The sequence below is a fragment of the Callorhinus ursinus genome, unplaced genomic scaffold, assembly GCF_003265705.2.
Source record: "Callorhinus ursinus isolate GAN/ISIS: 27379988/994484 unplaced genomic scaffold, GSC_fseal_2.0 scaffold28, whole genome shotgun sequence".
NCBI lineage: Eukaryota > Metazoa > Chordata > Mammalia > Carnivora > Otariidae > Callorhinus > Callorhinus ursinus.
In genome coordinates, this window is record NW_027397090.1 from 2,898,776 (window position 1) to 2,920,912 (window position 22,137).

Genomic DNA, 22,137 nt, shown 5'->3' on the forward strand with positions numbered 1-22,137 from the left:
CATGTGCTCTCTCTCTCTCATTCCCTCTCTCAAATAAATAAAATCTTTAAAAAATAAAAATAAAAATTATGAAGAGTGCTTACATCAATACAATATAATTACTATAAAATAAGCTGCTAATTTTGTACACAATGTCCTTTCTTTTCAACAGTTATAGATTTAGAGTCTGGCTTCTCTCAAGTGTCCTACATTAAGAAAGTATTTTTTGTATAATCAATGGTATCAAATGGTATCATTTGAAGGCTAGTTGTATATTACACTTAAAATTTTCTTTTGTCTGCCTTTCACACCCCAATCAGAATGCTGCTGGTAATTCTACTTCAAGAAGAGAAAGAAAACCTATAAATGAGTTTATTATATCATGGCTTTGGCCACAAATCCAGTAAAACCTGTTTCAGTGTAAATACAGACAATTCCTATATTTTCAAACTTAATTTTGAAGATGAATGTTTATAAGAAACTTTGACAATACTAGATTTGAAAGCCTTGAAAGACTAGATTTGAAAGACTATATTTTCAAACTTAATTTTGAAGATGAATGTTTATAAGAAACTTTGACAATACTAGATTTGAAAGCCTTATATTCCAAACCAGGATGGGTTAGGCCAATATCTTTTCATCTAAGCAATTGAAGAGTAAAACCCTTAAGACAGACATAGCTTTTTTTTTTTTTTTGGTGTTTTTCTGTAAAAGACAAATACTACAATAAAGTACCAAATTAAGCCTGAAACTCTGTTTCCTAATAGTTTTGGGTGACTGTAGTTCAATCACATAACTATGTGCTTTGTTCTCGAACTGCTACTGCTGATTTTTTTGAATTATAGCTAGAAGTCTAAGCCTCTGCAACAATACAGTCTCTGATGATTTAAATGCAGCAGTTAGGAAATTCAGCTGAATCTGCTTCTTTTTGGTATCAATAAAAAGTTTGTACTCAATGTCTGCCATTTTGGTCAATAAACGAATTTGAACTGATGATGTAAAGTCCATTCTAAGTCAAATAAGGGTATTATGTAATGCTAACCTCTTCAGAGTTTTCAACTCCATAATATTTCTATGAGCTATAGTAAGGTCTTGATTAAAAATCCAGTCCTGAATGTTGGCAAAATCATACTTCAGGTGGTGTTCCATACACATGTATACATTTCTGTCCTATCCCTCTCCCAAAAACCATATTGGTGCTCCATAAGTCATGAAGAGCCCTTCACATACCTCTTACTGGAAAGAATTACAAGTGCTTTCAGTCCATCTTCACTTATGGCAACTTTCTTTTCTCTTATGGCATGTCTTACATAGGAACAATGAGTTCCGGAGTCAGAGGACTAACTTGGAACATTATATACCAGGACTGTAATGCAAGGATAATCTTCAACTGATAGTTACAGATGAGGTAAAATATGGATTCTTCATAAATTTCTCACTTACTCTACTTCAAGTATTCTGAGCATCTTGAGTCATGGCATTAGTTAGCCTCTAATTTTAAGTCTTTCTTAGACATTGTCCGGGGCTGGTAAAGTACAGGATTGGTCCTGGAATGATATCTATTACTCCAAGAGCAACTTGTTGATGTTTGGTTTTTTTTTTTTTTTTTTTTTTAGTCTCTATATAATTGCTTAGCATGGGCTAGGATTGTGGCTGTCTTTCCTATCCTTGGAGGGCAATCAAACTTCATTGACAAGTTTTTGAATGGTTCTCAGGGTGTCCTGATGAGAAATGTGGCTGGTATTTTTCAAGCCAGGTCAGTTTTCTACTTTGTCTGCCATGGGGGTAACCAGCTCTGGGGCTCCAAGGGGAATTATTATATCCCCAGCCTGTTTGTACAGCTACTAATGAAAATCTGACTCTGGAAGGCTCACATTAGTGTTGTTACATATTTAGAAACATTTATTATTATATAGTACTGGTGGTTCACAGTCATTGTAGAAAAAAAAAAAGTTATATTGATAACCAAACAGAAAATACCTCTCCTGAAAGCCTACTGCCCGGAGATTGCCATCCTTCCAAAATTTTCCAAATAACAGTTGACTAATATTCTCATACTGTTCTATTACCTTCTTTTTCTACCAACATATCATGAACATCTATTAAAAATGAATATGCATGATAATTTTCACGGCTATATAACATTCCCTTGGGTCACAACTACTAATAACTAAGACTTATTGGGAGCTAATAGTCAAGTGTCTGATCAACTAATATGTAGCTGTCTACCTTGAGGAAAGTGACTACTATGCCTTCAGAGAAGTCCTGCCCCTCACTTTCCTGGGGTCACCCTCCCAGTATTTATCATGACTTTCTGCCCATCCATCAGAACACAACGGCAAAGGTATTTCCAAGTTTGGCTCCAGAAACTTCTGTCAAAATAAGACATAAATTAAAGTAACTGTAAAATTTAATGATTTTATTTCATTTATTCTATTTTTCCATCTTGATTTATTTCTTTAAAAGATTTTATTTATTTATTTGTCAGAGAGAGAGCACAAGCAGAGGGAGCAGCAGACAGAGGGAGAAGGAGAAGTAGACTCCTCACTGAGCAGGGAGCCTGACACGGGACTAGATCCCAGGACCCTGGGATTCTGACCGGAGCTGAAGGCAGACGCTTAATCAACTGAGCCACCCAGGCGCCCCTCCATCTTGATTTATTTAAAATGATTTATTTATTCTATTTTTCCATCTTGAGTTATGCCCTGTTCAGTTGTCCAGTCTAGCTCTCTAGGAATATTATGTGAGTACAGCATCAGAGCATAGCACAAATAATGCAACACCAACAATACAAACGTCCCCAAGTTTGAACACTATTAGGGGAGAATCTGTTTCTTTGAATTTACCAGCTTCTAGAGGTATTCCTTGGCTCATGACCCCCTTTATCCTTCTTCAAATCCAGCAATGTTGTATCCCTCTGACGAATCTTCTATCGTCACATCTTCTGATCACAGCTGGGAATGCTTCTCTACTTTGAAGGACCCAACTGATTAGATAATCCAAAATAATCTCCCTATCTCAAAGTCCTTAACTTGATCATATCTGCAAGTTTGCTTCTGCCACATAAGGTAACAGTCACAGGTACAGGAATTAGGACATAAACATCTGGAGGAACCATTATTCTGCCTATTATAATGGCCATGAAGAGCATGTAGCTGCAGTGAAAATATGCTTATTGTATAATGTCCAGGGGAAAAAATATTACATATACCTTATTATTATTATTTCTGCTATATAATGATAAGTACTTTTATGAGATAAAACACAGTAAAAATAAGACAAGAGGTAATCATACCAAATGGAACTCAAAAGACACAAACTGGCAGTGAAAGTGAGTGATCTCACTGGTTTGGAGAACTGATATGCACCTTGAAAAATTCCTTCCACATGAAATATTAATGTGTTTTTTTCTTCTAAAAGCTACTGTGCCTCAAGGCTTCAGGTGTTTCTTCTGCTCAGGTCAACTACAGGAATTTTCTAAACTTTGGTGGGTTTAAAACTGAGATAAGTTTTTAGAAAGCAAGCTGCAATTTTTTTTAAGCAATTGGGAATTTGTGTTATTTACGTTACTTTAAAACCTCTCCGCCTTGTGAACTACGGTCCATGGGGAAAACAACAAAAACTTGCATCACTTAAAAACTTCACTATGAACAAGGACACTTTCAGTTCCAAATGATCCTCATTGCCTTTTAACATCTAGATTAGCTAATTTCTTTGAGCTGTAAAATTTGAACAATCAATTTAAAAAAAAAGAAAAAGAAGAGAAAGTAAATATAAACTATGAGGAATTGTAGGGACCCAGATGAAGGTATCAGTTGCCCAGGTGCTTTTATTTGTCTGGTTTAATTTGTTCTGTGTGTCACACAAAAATGTGGCTCTCATTTCCAAATGACAAGCGTAATGGAGTGCTTTGTGAAAAACAACTGCGTTATAAATAGCACTTTATGAGAGAATCTCACTGACAACTCATAGTTATCAGACAAAATACTTTATACAAGTAGAAAACTTAACAAATATTTTAAAAACATACGTTTGGGGGAGGAGGTAGCTTTGAACTTGATGAAGTCTCTGACGCTATCCCCATTTTAGCGCAACTCTAGGAGTTGAGTGGATTAGAACTTGGGAGAATGCATGTAGGGGGTACTTCAGATACAGTCCTATTCTGGGAGATCCTGCTAAGACTCAGGTCATCTACCTCTCTGGAGGGGGAGTAGAGCTTTTGAACTATTTTAGGAAATTTTTTTCATGGACAGCTCTTGGCATAGAGTAGGGCCTCAAGGAACATTAGCTGAATAGAAATCTAAATTTGAAATGATCATCTTCCCAGTAGAAATGCAGCACCTCAAGATATTATAATGGTTTAATCTGTAGTGGTCGCAAGTACAGACTTCATCACCGAGTACGAACCAATATCTAATGACTTTCTACTGCCTCTCCCTCAACAGAGTTTTGTGTTGTTTTCTCTGCTTCTGCCAATTTCTTATTGTATTCCTTCCTTGCCATTACAGTAGTCAGTGGCACTTGGGGGAATTCTGTCCTTTATGGATAATTCTCATCATCAGAAAGATTGCTGACCCTTTGTTTGGTCATCAGATAATGGAGCTGGGGAGTGAAGCCCAGCCCAGGGTGACTACAGAAGTTGAGGAAACCTCAAGCTGCTATCTCATTCAGTGATTATGCATGATGTCACACATAAGTAAGAGTTAAATTTCATAACTTAGATTCTGCTAGAAAAACTTCATAATTTATCAATCAATGATAAATATTATTGAGTGTTTGCTATAAACAAGATCATGGACTAAGCCCTCGGAAGTCTACAAAAATAATTAAGACAAGGGGAGGGGCACCTGGATGGCTCAGTTGGTAGAGCATGCCACTCTTGATCCGGGGTCATGAGTTCGAGCCCCACATGAGGCATGGAGATTACTTTAATTAATAAATAAAAATAAATAAATAAATAAATAAATAAATAAATAAGACAAGGGGGAAGTTCTGGTCAGATTTACAATGTAATAACATTGTTTTAGCTGCATTTCAAGAGAAAGAGTCTGGCTGGGAGAAAGAAGGGATTAATAGTTAGGGCATTGGCTTGGTTATTTTAATGGAAGCCAGATAATCATGGCTCCCATAAGATATATTTATTTTTCTCTCTCATAAAAGCTTGAGGTGGCAAAAAGTCCAAGAGGATAGGGTTCCTTTTATCTTTTGGCTCCTTCATCCCCTAAGGTTTTCACTTGTAAGGCTGAACCTGACTCATCACTATCTTGTCACAATCCAGACTGCAGAAAGGTGAAAGAAGAGGAGGACGAACATTTCTATTTCAAGAATGTGGTTCAGAAGGTGCACATGTCACTTCTGTTCTCAGGTTATTGATCAGAACATCCTTGGCCAGGTGACATCGTAGTTTGGTCATATGAAGGCGCTGGGAAGGTTGGGAAATGTGGTCTCTAGCTGGGAGGCATGGTGCTCACTTCTATCACCAAAAGGAAGAAGAGAGTGTGGGTATTGGATATAATTAGCCATCTCTGCTTTGGGAGACAAGATTGGAGGCAAAGAAATTAATTAAGCCACTATTAATGCAATTATAGTAGTCTGAACTAGGTTAGTATTCATGATAATAGGAAGGATTAAAAGAGTATTTGGAAGGAAGAATTGATGGGACTTGGTAATTTATTGAATATGAGGACTAAAAGAGAGTAGGAGTAATTAATTCATTTCTTCAGTATGTAATGAGTCCCTACTCTATGCCAAACATCACCCTAGGTGCTGGATACACTGTGGTGAAAACACAGACACTACTTGTGCCTTAAGGAACTTAGACACTAAAATGTGATGTTCAAATTTATATTAAAAATTACATCGCCCTCTATTAAGATACAGAACACAGAAGAAAGGGCAGTTTGAGGGAAAGTGATGCATATGTGATAATCCTAATAAACTTGAGGTACCTGTGGGATAACGAATTAGTGATATTCAAGAGATGGTTGAATATGTGAGTCTGAATCTCAAGAGGGAAATTGGAGTTGAGATACTTATGCACTGAGGAACATCAGCATAGGTGGTAATTTGCATCCATGTGAGTAGTAAGACTGCCCAAAGAGAGTGTTGAGAAAGAAGAGAGCCTCAGACAGAACAGCTTAGAGCATAGAGGAAGTGACATCTGAACTGGGCCATAAGGGATGGACAGGTTGGAAACAGATTAGATGGAAATAAGACGACAAATTTTATCTGAAAGCAAATAGTATTGTTTTGGTCTGGATGGGTAAATTGGGTGTAGCTTGTGGAAGGCTATAAGAGTAGTAATAATAATAATAATAATAATAATAATAACAACAATAACAGTCATTTTTTTTTGCACTATGTGACAGAAGCACTAGGCATTTTATACATCACAGAGAGTTCTTCTCGTCATCTGCGCTTGAATTCCTCGAAGGAACTAAAATTCAACACATCTAAAAGTCAACTCTTACTCTTCCCCCTGTATCCCACACCTGGTCTCTCCTTCTAGGGTTAATTTCAAGGAATGATGTACATTCATCCAGTGGGGCAAGCCAAAAACCTAGGAACTATTCTCCACACCTCCCTCTCCCTAATACATGAGATCCCATCTGCCATCAAGCCCTGTTGAGTTTTGCTTTTAAATACCTTCCTCCATCTTACCTTTTTTCCACACCTCCTTAATCCAAACTGTCATCATCTCTCTGTTGATCTACTTCCATGGTCCCTTAATGAGTCTCCTTGACATTACTCTTTGCTTCCTGGATTCTCCTCAAGGCAACCTGAGTGATCCTTTCGAGATACAACCAGACCTTGTCATTTCCTTCATGTCAAGCCAAAGAAGTCTCCATCAAGGTCTTCCCCTTGCTTTTAGTTATTCCAAGAGACCAAAATTCTGGACATACCTACAAAGTCCATGTTCGGTTCCCCTCTGCACTCTCTGTTCCAGTGACCTTCTTTCAGTCCTCCTATTTGAAGTTGTCCCTCCCAACACTGAGATGGTGTCCTCTCTTAGATCATTTTTCCTAGCCCCTTTCATATGTAAATCCTTCCTCTGCCTTCATGTCTCTGATCAGCTGTCTCTTCTCAGAACTCCTTCCCTGGCTCTTAGGACTAGGGCAAAATAGCCTACTTTCCTAAAAACCCTTAAGGCGAGGCATTTTTATTTTCATCCTATAGATAAGAAAACTGATGCTAGAGAAAATCAGTAACATTCCCAATGTAGAGCTGAGGATATAGCATCTCATTCTGAACACTGTGCTGTTGCAATTACATCATCCTTGCTTTAGCAAGAATATTTAGAATGATATTCAATGGTAATACTACATTAATAAATGTATCCATTTTTAACCTTCTTTTGTAAAGAAGTTTAGATCCAGGGGAAGGTAGAGAGAACACGGCTCCTTTACTAAAAAGGATCTATTTTTTTTAGATGTACCTAAGTGGCCCCTCACACCCACTCTAGCAGCTCCTGTTCTGCGTGCATAATTATCTGGAGATGGGACTATAGCAGAGACATTTACCTCTCACCAAATATCCATTTGCTCTGACACATTTCCCAGCTCTAACAGATAGGCAGGGTCATGTAATTAGCTCCAACAAAAGGCTGTTAAGTTGAAGTGATGTGTGTCACTTCTGGGCTAAAGCATGTAAAGGAAACCCTCCAGTTCTTTCTTCTCCTGTGTAGCAAGCTGGGGGTCTCATGTTCCAGATGACAGCTACAAAATGAAAACTGCCTAGATCCCTGAATCACCACTTGGAAGGGAGCTGGTCTGCAAAGATGCTGGACCCCAGCAGATTAAAAAAGATTATGTGTGTTAACCGCTCCAGTGTTAGATTTGCTTATTAGTGCAGCATACTTTGGCCTATTTGGACAACACAAGCTCTGTAACTAAAGAGCTCTCTGGCTATGCATAATTCTACTTGTTTTCTGAATCACTAGAAACCATTCTGTTAGCCATATTCCTGACCTCAGAGTTAGAAGTTGCTGCCCTGAGGTCTTATTGCTATTTAATATTGATTAAATTTCTAGATTTCTTCCACCACCATGTTGTTCTACTGCATGATCTTCGGTAGTCACCTAATCTGTTTGCCTTTAAGGTTTTTTAATTGGGGAAAAAAAACAGAACAACACAAAACAAACTTTGCCCTACTTTGAATAGATAATGAGAGGAATCACTAATAAAAGAATGGAAAGGTGCTTTGAATGGAAAGGATATAAAACTGCCAGGTGCTTTATTGATGGGTGCCACAAGAAGGCAGAATATCATTTCCTTTTCTTTGAAAGTTCTCAATACTTTAATGATAAAATTAGTAATTACTATATCCTGACACTTGCTGCAGGGTCTATTGGAGGGATGGGTTTGAGATGACGTTGCATTGGTTACTTCACTGAAAATTTTAGACAATGTTCTTAGGAAAAACTATAACATTTTGACCTCTAAATCTTAGACTAGAGCATAAAGAAATACATTTCTTCAAAATTACTTATAAAATAGATATAGATAAAAGGTGGTAAAGTCAAACCTTTTGGTAAGTATTAAGGGCTCTTGGGGTTCAGACAGGTAATTTTGAGCTACGGGTTGGTCTTCAGAATTTATTTCTGGGTAAATAAACTTGCTGGACCCACAGCAGCTCTCTTAGTAAATATCAGCTTGAGGTAGGTCTGCCAGGTATCTTGCATTTGCCCCTCACCATATAATTTTCATTCTTGTCTACCCCACTTCCTTCTCCAGGAGGCTACCCTGTGGATTACACAAACTGACTCCCTGGCCTACTGGTTTCCTGTTGGGTTTGGCCAGTGAGAATACTTCCCAGGACACTAGAGAGAAAAAAGTGAGGTCAGGTATTTAGTTTCTCTTCCTCTCTCCACAGGCTGGTCTCAGGCTGGCTGTGTCCCTCCATCTAAGGTCATTACGCTCCCAAAGGTGGCTGATCAACAAAACTCTCCCCTTCACGGTTCTGGTAACAACTCCCTTCCCTTCCGGCCAAGGAGTGTGGTAATAGTTCTGTTGCTGCTAACCCCAGGTTGGTGTATTATGCCTTGTGGTTCCCTTAAGCTCCCTATAAATATCTAGTCTGTTTATAAATAAACCCTCCCAATTACTTTCATTCAAATGTGTGATCTGTTTCCTATTGGACTTTCATTTGACATTTCTATGCATCCTCCAAAACACAACACTCAACTTTCTGCTCCTGTTTGTTTTCAAATGATTGACAATGGATTCTCTCCTATCTTCTCCCAGCCACAGGCAGAGACCCAGGATAAGAGCCAAAGATGAGGTAAACCAAGAGATGACATTGAGGGTGGGGTACCAAGAGATACGGTTGGTCTTTGGAAGGCAGTGAGCATTCAGGTTGTGGTGGGATTCAAAGATTAAGGTTAATATATTCTTTGCTAATAAAAAAAATGTTTACATTTTGGAGGGATCTAGTTTGAGGTAGTACATAAAAATTCACATCCTCACTTTTTGTCCATAGCATTTTAGAGAGGTGATATAGAATTGTCATTAGAATAATGGAGTTTGGACTCAATCTTTCTAGTTTAATTTTGATTTTTGCCGGTTACAAGCTATTTGACATTGGACAAGTTATTTAACCTCTCTCAGATTCCTTATTTGTTAAATGAAGATAATACTACTACTTGTTAAGATTTTGTGAAAATTAAAGAGGTTGGTATATGGAAGTGCTTAGAATATTGCCCAACCCACCATAAGTGCTCTGTAAATATTAACTATTAATATTTGGAACCAAAATAAATCCTAGAGTTTATTTAGATTAATTCATGAGACAAAGAAATACAGGCATAGAGATCAAATTGCTCAGCCAAGGTCACGTAGCAAAGATCAATCTCAGGTTTGTTCATTGATTTATTTGTACAACAGATATTTATCTCACCAGCACGGAACAAAAGTTCCATTAATTTGGCCAAGTCTGTATAGAATGGTTAGAGCCAGAGTGAGAACCAAGTAAACAAACACAACCAGAAAACAAAGCCCTGGCTCCCACCTGTTCAGCTGTTTCTCTCCTCATCATGCTAAGCTTAGGACTGCCTCTTTGCTATAATGTCCACTTGGATTTTGATCAGTTCCTTGTCTAGCATCCTTTGGAGAATCACCTACATCATATGTGGGGCTTATGATACTAGATTTGGTGCTTAGATCTTGGTTTTTGGCTGATACGCAAAAATGAAAAAGAGCAAGAAACCTCCCCCAGAGACTCCACAGCTGTGCATGTAAAAAAAAAGCACACAAATCTCTCCAACTACAATCTAGCAAAAAAAAAAAAAAAAAAAAAAAATCCTCAAAGTAACTGATGCTCTAAGATTTCCCCCTGGATCTGCATTTTCTGAAAGCCTCAGATGGTATGCTTTGTGTGTGTGTGTGTGCTAATTTCACCCTCCTTGGTCAAACCGTCTACTTCAGGGAGTGCAGAAGTCCTGCCGGTTGGGGAATTACCTCTGCCACCCGGGAAGGCAACATCTCCATAAATTCTCATTTAACTGTGAAGACAGCTGTAAGCCCTTTAAATTTATAAGTGAAATTAAATTGCAGAATTCTGTAGGGTGGGTTTGATGCTACCCAAAGATTCCCCAAGTGCAAAGCTAATCCTTGAGTTTAAAAGTAGCAAATCTAAATGTTTCCATTTAGGATAGAGGTTTCCCTTGACTGCCAGGGAGAAGGGTTGGATGAGACTTAATCAAATAATAAAACAAAACAAAATCCACTGATACCTAAGGTTGGGTCAACATAGGACAGGAAGAAGTGCACAACTCAAGTAATTTTCCAGGGAATTTGTGTTTGAAACAATGACTTGGAAGACCAAAAAGGATTACATTTTTTTTAACATTTTAAATTTGCAGTTAATAATCTTAATTAAAAAATGTTCAGCTTTAGGGAGGGAAGTTAGTATATTTTTCATGGTTCTGGCTGGAGGTCAAAAGTCTGCTGTCGGTTCACTGTGCTAGAATTGTCTGCTGGTGTTTTGGGGGCAGCCACTCATTCTTCTTGTGCCTCGGTTTCTCCATGACTAGAAATAATGTATAATCTTTGTAGAATCTGCCTTTAACAGAAGCACAGCAATTTCTTTACATAGTGAGAGTTTGGGATTATTAACATTCAATCTGAGTTATAAAAATGTAGTTTGTATTTTAAGAACACAACTATTGAAACAAATGGAGTATACCATCCCATGCTATTATTGGAAAAGATATTTAAGATTGCTTTTTTGGCGGGGGGCATGACAGATGGCTGGCTCACTTGGTTGAGTGTGCAACTCTTGATCTCAGGGTTGTGATTTCAAGTACAGAGATTACTTAAAAAAACAGATAAATACAAATAAAATTATTTGTGGGGGGGGAATGTTATTTGGAATTCAAAACGTTTCTCCACATGCTCAGTAATGACAACAGTGGAAAACTGAGCTTTAAGTTAACTTTTAGATGCGCAGATCTGTATTACTTGAACACAGGTCATAAATCCTCTGGAAAATAAAACAACCTGCACAAGTTTAGAAAATAATGCTTGCTTTATTACAGACAACATCTGCTCTGTCATATGGTTTATAAAGGAGTCACCAGATATTGGCACCTGAACCCCTGAAATTTACAATTAATATTAACACATACACATAGATTTTCTTTAAATGAGGAAATGTGAAGATCCTCAGGTGTTACAGTGTAAACCTCTGCCTTTTTATTGAAGTGAGGATCAATTATCCTCACCAGTTTTTCCTTCCCTTCCTGCTTCTCTGCATATCAATACTTGGGGTGGATCCATGGTTCTCAATCCCAGAAGAATTAAGGTCAGATTTCCCCCGCCCCCAGCCTTCCCGCATTTCTCCCCACCCCTTAAAGGGATGAGATCCTAAAGGCTGGAAAGATCAAACTCTCCCTGCCTTGTAATCCTCACTTCAAAGGTCAAATGAAGATTTCTCTTGTGATAGATTTGCATTTGCCTAGCAGAGTTAAATATCTATTGTTCACCCTAAATTAGGTTAAGAGCTCTTTCAAATACATTTTATGGTTATACTGACAAACTAGTCAGATTGTATACACTTGGTCTAGATATTTGAGGACGCATCTCAAGTATCTAGTGTCAGGAATTAGCTATTCCTGGAAAATTGGATTTCTTTTTTAGGAGATTGTTCTGAATCAGATTTTGGATTTGACTTTTTATATTATGTTAGTATAAAAAACTGACAGAAATTTGTTCCAGGAGGAACCACTTGGATAAAAAATTAATACATCTCCATTGAGTACCTTTTGTTTTGTTTACTCCTGAAGATTTTCAACACAGGCTGGCTTTCATTGGTTTTGGATGTGCTTTTAATTAAACATTTGGAGACTGAGGGCAAGCAAGAGATCTCTTGAGATACAAAATCATCCTGTCCTTAGTTAATCCGAGGGAGGTACAATGGGACTTTTTAATTTGTTACTTTCTTTTTTTTAAGGTTTTATTTTTAGGTAATCTCTGCACGTGGGGCTTGAACTCATGAGCCCAAGATTAAGAGTCACATGCTCTATAGACTGAGCCAGCCAGGTGCCCCAACTTTCTCTTTTATGCTATTTATCCCATCTCATGATCTTGAATGCCAGCTACTCTAGTTGGAGTTCTCCATAGAACTCACTGTTATAAACAAATCAAGGCACGAAATCAAAAGCTGTTTTATCATTAGGAAATCTGGGTGAGGTCCATACAAGCCCTCAATCATGACTGATGCATCTGTGTGGGAGACAGAATAATGGCTCCCCAAAATGTCCACATCCTCATCCCCAGAATCTGTGAATGTTAACTTACATGGTGAAAAGGAGATTTTGCAAATATGACTAAATAAAAGATCTTGAGATGGGGAGATTATCCTGGAGGATCTTGAGATGGGGATAATATCCTTGCGATATTATCATTGTAAGTGTCCTTGTGAAGAGGGAGGCAAAGAGAAATCGGACTACAGAAGAGGAGAAAGTGGCATGATAAAGGAAACAGGCTTTGAAGATGAAGGAAGGGGCCACAGGCCAAATACAGGTGGCTACTAGCAGCAGGGGAAAAGGTAAAGGAAGAGATTGTCCAGTCAGAGCCTCCAGAAGGAGCCAATTCTGTCGAATACTCGATATTAGTTATCGAGTTAATACTCGATATTAACTCTGTGAAACTGATTTTGGACTTCTGACTTCCAGAACTGCGTTGCTTTAAGCCACTAAGCATGTGGTGATCTGTTACAGGAGCAGTAAGAAATGAATATATTCTGACACTAAGCATTTGGATTTGGATTTATACACATAATTTTGAACTCTTATTTTAGATTCTTATCCATACTGATTATATCTACAATGACACATCATTACACAAAATGAAGTGGATATTTGGCTGTAGAGTTCTGAATCTTGGCTTCAGTACAAATTATGATATGATACCCATCTAGCTGTCTAATTTAGAAATTCAGGAATCTCAATTACGTTTATTGAAAGAATGATAGTAGTAGAGTGTGATGACTTTGGGATTCCTTTTAGAAACTGTATTGGTATCACATGTAAAAAAATGAGAGATAAAAATTTCTCATTCCTAGATTTTAATCTCATTTAACTCAAGGAGCAAACTAGCGTGGATGTCAAGTGCGTCAGTTTGATCTCTTATGGCAACGAGCACTCAATGTACTAAAAATAGCCAGATGTGGAGGGGCGAGTTATCAGTTCTGGGACTGTTTTTCCCAGTGAGATGCTCTGAAAAATTTCAACCTGTAAATTTCATTGAGCAGCCTAGAAAATTACTGACAATGCAGCCGACCCTTCTATGTCTGAGTTTCTGCCTAACTCTGCCTGGGATCTTGTCCGTACTATGGGTTAAGCTGTTTATTGACACATGTAATATAGAGCTCAGCAATCTGATCTCTAAGAACTTGAACTCAATGTTTGTATATGTGCTGTAGGCTCCATGGAGCAACCTTCTAGTAGATCAAGGCAGACACTTCTCTCATTTCTTATCCCATCCCCATGCCCATGAAGGTTTTATTTGCCTCTTTGAAACCCTTGGCAAGTCCAGTAGAGCTGCATCAACCCTTTCCTAAACACAGGTTAGTGATGAGTCTCAATATCCTCCTCCTCAGGGTCATCAGCATTGCTATCCTCATAACCAGAGTTGGCATCTCTAGTATCTTTAGCGAACTGAGCAGTTCATGAAGAGCTTCCATTATCATGACCTCCTCAGAATGAGACTGATCAACCTTTGGAGCTGGAAACAAAGCATTGGAGCACTTCATCTCGCAAAGGTTTTATAGAGGAATCAGGGCAACGTTATCCTCCTTGCACACCTCCCACCACACTGTGTGTTACATAAAGAGTGCTTGATTAAGTGTTTGCAGCACTACCTTTTGTGAGTGAGGATACTACATTTCAGAGCAATTCTGTAGTTTTCCCAATGTCTGATAGGCAGAAAGGGAATTGCAGACACTAGACACAGGTCCCCTCATCTATTACCTGAGGGACAAAAATATATATATATATATAACATATATCGTGTTATATATATAATATATAATATATATTATATATAATATTATATATTATATATATATATATATCGTGTCACATGTAAACCCTGGAAATGTTCTCCATGTCGTCTCAGTTGAATAAGAGTTAGGGAAAGGAACAAAAGAAAATGATTCATCAGAAAGTACATATTCATTGACCTCATCTCACCATAGGTGAAGAAGAAAGAAGAAATGAAAATTGATGATGCGCCAGCTTAAAAAAAAAAAATCAACATCATAATATTATCACTGGTTGTTGACCAGTTGTTGTGGAAAAAGAGGAGGTACTATAGGTCATTTGTAATTTATTTGTCCATTATTTTTCTCAGTGGGAAGCAGGAGTAAGATTTCCTCTTCTTCGTGAAACTAAAGGCAGTTTCGGATGGACCTTAGTTTTCCTCACCAGTGTCATATACAGCTAACCCATCTTGGGTTGATACATATGTAAATTAACACAATTGTTTCTATTTGTAGAGAGAAAATCTATTGTCAATAAAATGTGACAAGTGCTCTTTTAAAGTCCTCAATCATTCACAGCAAATGTGTTTAAATGGCTGAGGACTAAGGAAGGCGTCTTGCTCCCTGTTGGAGACCCAGTTCTGCATCCACTGAATACTTGGGTCATTGGGAAGTCAATAACCAGTTGGAAAAACACAGGTGGAATTTAGGGCATTATATACAAAGAAGGTTTTCTTGTTTCTACCAAAGATCTTAATTCAGATAGATTTAGGTTGATGAAGTTTCACAGTTCCAGGTGAAAGGAAGCTAATGTTCACTGGACTGCGGTCTCAACAACCCAATGAAGTAGAAATTATTTCTTTGGTTTTTAAGATGAGAAAACTTAGAGGAGCCAAGGAACTTAATGAAGCAGTATCACTTGAAGTTAAGAGTTGGGGCTTGAGTTTCATTGCCTTGAGTTCTAGTCCCAGTACAACCATTAGCTACCTACTTGACTTGGGAAGAAAGTTGACTCTCTCTGATCCTCAGATTCTTTATCAGTCAGATGGGGATGGGATTTGGTCTAGACTAACAGCCTTCAGTTATTTTGAGGATTAATGGTAGAGTACAAATATTAAATCAATTACTATCATCAAAGCAGCTGAAGTAGTAAATTTCAGATATGGGGTTCAAAGCTCAAGTGCTTCTCATTGTACCATGTTGCCCTTTGGATGATGTTCACAAAGGCCAGAATTTCTCACAGTAAGAGGTCTAGGGTTAGAATTTTTAAAATGATCTTCCTGGTCAATTTAAATCTGCTATGGAGCAAGTTGCCCACCTACAGTTGGGGCACTTGTTATGTTTTAAATTGAGCATTCTAAATGGTTACAAGAATATGAGATGGAGACCATCGGTCCCACATAATTTCAGGTTGCAGGACATGGAATGGATATCAAGAGATACAAATGGAGCTGGACAAGAGAGAATTTACCTGTCTCTTTAGAAATCAGCTTTGAAGGAGACCAGCCAAGGGTAATTCTGTTATAGACACACACACATTAATTGTGTACATACGGTGTGGAAAACAGCATGCAGTGAGAAATATGAAGATTTCCATAGAGATGAAGTCCCTGCTATTATACAGTTCATTTTGGCAGAAGAGCCGGTGACACACCCAGCCCAAATCAAGGCACACTGTGTCATGGATTTAACATGCTCTAAGAATGAGGAAAAGGGAGATTAATAACAGAGACCAGAGGAGGGTAGAGGAAAATTGGTAATACTCCTTGGAAAAAAAGAAAGGAAGTATTATGTTCCTGCAATCTATTAGGCACTGTAAGAGTTGGTTTTTAAGTTGGGTTTTGAAGGAAAGACACAATTTAATAGTTGGATATAGAAAGAATTGAGAGCCCAAGAGAAAAATAGAAAAAAATATGCCGGGGGTGCTAAGAGCCGTTATGATTTATATGGCACATTGTTGCTCATCATCTTGGGTGAGTCCACATTTTCACAGGAACTTTTAATTACAGTCAGTTTCAAGGTTTGCCTTCTTGCCATGATATAATCCAAAATTTCATTCTAAATAATGTTCAAATCATTTTACAATTTTCCTTTTAGTATGCTTTTAATATTTTTGAAACAAGGAAGAGTTACTTTTAAGTAAATACCATATAATACCAAAATTAATTTAAAGCCAGGAAATTGTTTCTATAAATATGGTTTTAAAATCATCACATAGCCCTGAAAAGTTGTAAGAAATATTGCCTGGATCTAGTTTAAAAAAAAAAATACTGTCCGAAACAATTTCCCCCTTTCAGCTGGCCTCCTTTACTAAATCATACTAATTTTTAGGAGAGTTTTTTTTTTCAATCTGTCTCCAGTTACTAAGAAACATTTCTCAATAGATTTTTGAAAATAGGAATTTCAATTTTGATTGTCAACAAACTGAATTTTATTTATTGGTTAAATTAAACCTAATTAGGTATTCTTTGTCCAGTTTTACAGATGTGAAAACCAAAACCCCAAGAGGTTGAGACTTTTCGAAGGAGTTTAAGACTGTGGATGAGAGCTGGGTGTGAGTTTGGCAGCCCCAAGATCAAATCTTGGCTCCATCACAAAGTAGCTAAATGAACTTGGCAAAGTACCTGAATTTCAGTCTCTCTTGAAGCCATTTCAACTTATTAGGATTTAGTTATTTAAGGTTTTGTTTTTGTTTTTATTATTTAAACAGTCAGGCAGATGGTCTACACATCTGAATATTCATTAAATCAGGATGGCAGACTGTATTGACTAAATTCTTCTTCCTCTTCAACAAATCTTTAAGAACTTACCATGAGTCAGGTATTATATTAGTCGGTAGAGATACAAAGATGAGAAAGATATCTTTAGAAGCTTTCAAAAAGTTTCCACAAGTATTAATATCAAAGCAGCAAAATAGTAGGTAGTGGGCCAACTTGTTCTTTGACATCAAAATTAATCTGGCATGGACCCTATAATGCTCAAATTTCTCTTAAGCTCCTCAATAGATGTTTGGTTTGTAAAGCACTTGAATACTCTGTCAAAACTACTATTTATAAATATATCTTTGCTGCTCTAATAGAAAACTATACAAAGTCCCTGATGTGTGTTTATTCCAACTTGCTATTTTTTTATGGGACATTCTTACAGGGCTTAAGGTGAGCCAGTATCTTTCCAGTGAAGAGCTCTGCTTTGGCTGCTCACTGACTACTTACTTAATTATTGTAACTAGTTTAACAAATCAATATCCTCAAATTACATCTATAAGCAGAATGGTCAAATTCAGAAATTTCAAAAACCACTCTATTTACCTTCGACCTATTTGATTAGTTTTGACTTTATTCGATTGATTGTTTGCTTTACCACTTTGCTCTCTAGCCTCCTACCTTCCCGGGAGAAGTGGATCATTTTGTTCCTTGACTCTCGAAGAGTGAAGGTCAAACAGTGTGGTCTGGAGAAGCCTCATCCTGGGGCATTAGCTGCTGGAGTGGGTCTGTCAAACCGCGATCGCAGAACTTATCTGCAAACCTGTGCCACTTCTCAAAGCCACGTTGCAATGAAGTCCTGCAGAGAACACAAGGTTATGCTGCTATAAATTCATGCTTTAGCAATTTTATTTTCAAAGGGTATATTTTATTATTTGTAAAAGCAAAGACATTTTTAATGGTTTTCTTGATGGATATGTATTAGCCTATCTATGCCTATGCATATTTTTTCATATTATAAATATTATAAATTTGAACCTGAACTTTTCCCTCCATGCTTCCCTGCACTTACTTTGTACACATCCTTGTCAGAGGAGATGGTCTTCTGCTTGACTATCGGGTCCTTAGGGGCAGATGCATCAAAATCCAGTCAGGATAACAGTCCAGTTATTTTTACAAACAGAATTTAATATAATGAATAGTTATAACAGAATGTGTAGAAAGAGAGCTCTACACTATCACACCCGTAGCAAGGGCAGAAAGTAGCTACCACGCCTAGGCTGGAGAGTACAAAGGGAAGAAGTTGGAATTACTAACCCTCAGAAACTCAGAGGTGAGCCCCATGGAGCTAAACCCCAGAACGCAGGGCGCACCTGCTAACGGGTGCTGGCATCTCCGAGGTGGGGCGTGATGAGGCTGGTTCTTCAAGCGTTGGGAAAACTTCCAACTGGATTCAGCTGCTGCTACAAGAAGGCACTGCAGGGTGGAGACGTTTTGCCTGCACGACGCCTTCAGGAATCACACGCAGAAAGGAAGCCCCAGAAGGAACATGCAGAAAGGAGCAAATCCCTTCTTCTTTTTCCACTGTTGCTAACTATCACTAGAGGCCCATAGTACCAGGACTCAACATATAGCCAGCAGGCAAAGCAGAAACATGGCTTGCAAAGTCCCAGCTCCAGCCTCACGGAGCAGAGTAGGGAAGGGTAGGCTTGGAGATGAGAGACAATAGCTTAATAGTTGGCGCAGCAGGGAACGTGTCTTATAGTCAGCACCTGGCATAGGTCCTGTCCTACGGTACTGAATAAATGCTCAATTTATTCAAGTGGGATGGAGATGTGTGGGTAGTTAGATTTAAAACTGTGATTGTAATAGCTAACATCTTAGTTCCTCTTATAAAAAGAGCTGCCTTCATGTAGGAAAAGAACTTGATAGACAACTTTCACTGTAGAAGGAGAGGTCCCAATGGTTACAGGCTCCAAAGAGAGAGAGAGAATTAAACTGTCCCTCATAAGAAGTTAGTGGGAGTTGGGGTGGAGGAGGGTGAAGGGCAAAGTAAGCAGCTGGAGAGGTGTGGGGGAGATCAAATAGACTCAGAGTCAAGGCCAAGCAAACTGTTAGACTAGATTGGATGGCAAAGACAATCCGAGAAAGTCCTGGTAGAGAGATGATAGAAGTACTTTTAAAAATAATAAATATTTAAATTCAATGAAGTAAAGTAAACTCAAATCTTCAAGACATTGGCGTTTGCTTCTCATGCCCTTTACACCTGGAATGGTTGCAAATAAAGGGGGTAGTATGCTTTTAGGTTGAGATGATCCTTAAAGTGAACCAGGTCTGTGGGTGCTGGAGTTATAAGCCAGAGATAACTAAGCAACAAAGCCTCTATACCTTAGACATCTTCTAAAGCAAGCCAGGGACTGTAAGTCCCCAGAGAGACAGGCGTGTGAATCTGTCACAGAACATGGGATAAGGCTATAGAAAATTTCATGAACCCTCAAGGATTAGAGGAGACCCTAGCTTGAGTCCTGGTAACATTTGTTTTGTTAGAATGCACACTATGAAAACAAAGCGGTTTTGTAAACATTTGTCTGAGTGGTTCCATTTTTAGGCAAAGTGTGAGTTCACTAAATTTACGCATCATTTGAACAGCTGCATGAGCTCCATCCTCCAAGTTTTAGATCGAAGCCTTTGTACATATAAACTCAGAATAAAACCTATCTCCCCTATATAAAATAGTTGACATAAAGATAAAGCATCAAGGGGGGCGCCTGGGTGGCTCAGTTGGTCAAGCGACTGCCTTCGGCTCAGGTCATGATCCTGGAGTCCCGGGATCGAGTCCCGCATCGGGCTCCCTGCTCAGCAGGGAGTCTGCTTCTCCCGCTGACCCTCCCCCCTCTCATGTGCTCTCTCTCTCTCTCTCTCTCATTCTCTCTCTCAAATAAATAAATAAAATCTTAAAAAAAAAAGATAAAGCATCAAGGGGAAGTGTGGTCTGCGAAGAGAATTGCACCACATTAAGGAAGTGAAATGGTAGTTCCTTAAGCCCATTGGTTAAAATGCTTTTGTAAAGGTGTTGGCTTATGATGTAAAGATGGGAACAGCAGAAGACAACTGACTTTTTTTTTATTTAAGATTTTATTTATCTATTTGACAGAGAGATTGAGAGGAAGCACAAGCAGGAGGAACGGAAGGCAGAGGGAGAAGCAGGCTCCCTAACTGGGGACTCGATCCCAGGACCCCGGGATCATGACCTGAGCCGAAGGCAGACGCTTAACCGACTGAGCCACCCAGGGACCCCAAGACAACTGATTTCTAGCTCTAGTGTTTACAAATTTGCTTTTCAAGCAGCTGCTGCCTCAGCTGCCTCCCTGATGAAATAAAATTGCTGCTTTCCAACCCAACTACTCTGTCCTGATGTGACTTATGGTGGGGAGTGCTCCGGCTCCGGGGCATGGGGGGTTTTCTGTTTCCCTTATGCATTACTTACTATGTGTTACTGAGACAACTGGGAAGGGGATGGGTAAATTTGATAGGCACCAATGAGATTTTTTTTCCCCCCAAAGGTTTTATTTATTTTAGAGAGAGATCAAGAGAGAACAGGAGCAGGAGGGGCAGAGGGAGACGGAGAGAGAGAATCTCAAGCTGACTCCGAGCTGAGCAGGGAGCCCAACCTGGGGCTTAATCCCACGACTCTGAGACCACCACCTGAGTCAAAACCGAGTGTCCGATGCCTAACTGACTGCGTCACGCAGGTGCCCCGGCACCCGCGAGTTTTTTGAGAGAAAAAAAGATAGAGATCTTAACTGAAGTTCAAACATATTTGGGCATCTCTGATGGACTGAGACAGCTGTTAATGAGGTAAACTAATGAAAAAAAATCTCTTTCAGCCCAGAACCTGAGTGTGATCTGGGGCCCAGCAACATCAGCATCACCTGGTAGCTCATTAGAAATGTATAATCTCAGGCTCTGCTTCACACCTGCTGAATCAGAATCTTTGGAGGTGGGGCCCAGCTGAGTGTGTTTTAAAAACCTCCCGAGGGGGCACCTGGGTGGCTCAGTCCTTAAGCATCTGCCTTTGGCTCAGGTCATGATCCCAGGGTCCTGGGATAGAGCCCAAGTAGGGCTCCCTGCTCCGCGGGGAGCCTGCTTCTCCCTCTCCCACTCCCCCTGCTCGTGTTCCCTCTCTCACTGTCTCTCTCTCTCTCTCTGTCAAATAAATAAAAATCTTAAAAAAAAAAAAACCTCCTCATATGATTCACATGCACCTCAACTTTGAGAAGCAATGTTAGCAGAGACTGATTTGACTTTACATTTTTTTCTTTGTAAGGTGGGAGTAACCAGGCCTGAGTCAGCCTGGGGTTCCCTGGCAGGGAAAAAGATGTCTTCCAGTAATAACTGGGAAGAGGGTTCAAAATTTTTGTATATCAAAGAAATAGGATGTTATTTTGTTCTCTAAGCTGGTGAAGTGAGATATATTTGATCATATTTTGATTCTCTGGCTCTCTTGGGTTAAAAATTCAGTCTTATAATTTCAACAATTTTAGTTCTCCAGTGCAACTTATTTAAAAACCCAAATCTCAGTGACCTGTGGTCATTTTTAGAGGTAATCAGGCCTCTGGGATAATAGTTGAGGCATGTTTAATCTTCTGAAAATGTGCATATTCTGGGTAGTTACAGACTTTTGCAATTTTTTAAATTTAAACAAAATTTTTACAAGTAATCTCTACATCCAACATGGGGCTCAACCTCATCACCCCAAGATCAAGAGTCCTATGCTCTGCTGCCTGAGGCCAGCCAGGTGCCCCAGACTTCTGCATTTTCTTGAAAAGAAACGATTTCAGTGTAGACAGGGAAAACATAATACAGATTTATTTGTACTAGTACAAGTAGTATCTAAAACATTCCTTTTTTTTTAAGATTTTGTTTATTTGAAAAAGAGAGAGAGAGAGAGAACAGGAGCGGGAGAGGGAGAATCAGG

General features: G+C 38.8%; 1 pseudogene; it reads right to left on the reverse strand.

The window, feature by feature from the left end:
* Window positions 1-832: 832 nt before the first annotated feature.
* LOC112838572 (replication factor C subunit 5 pseudogene) lies at window positions 833-4,063 on the reverse strand (annotated as a pseudogene).
* Window positions 4,064-22,137: the final 18,074 nt, after the last annotated feature.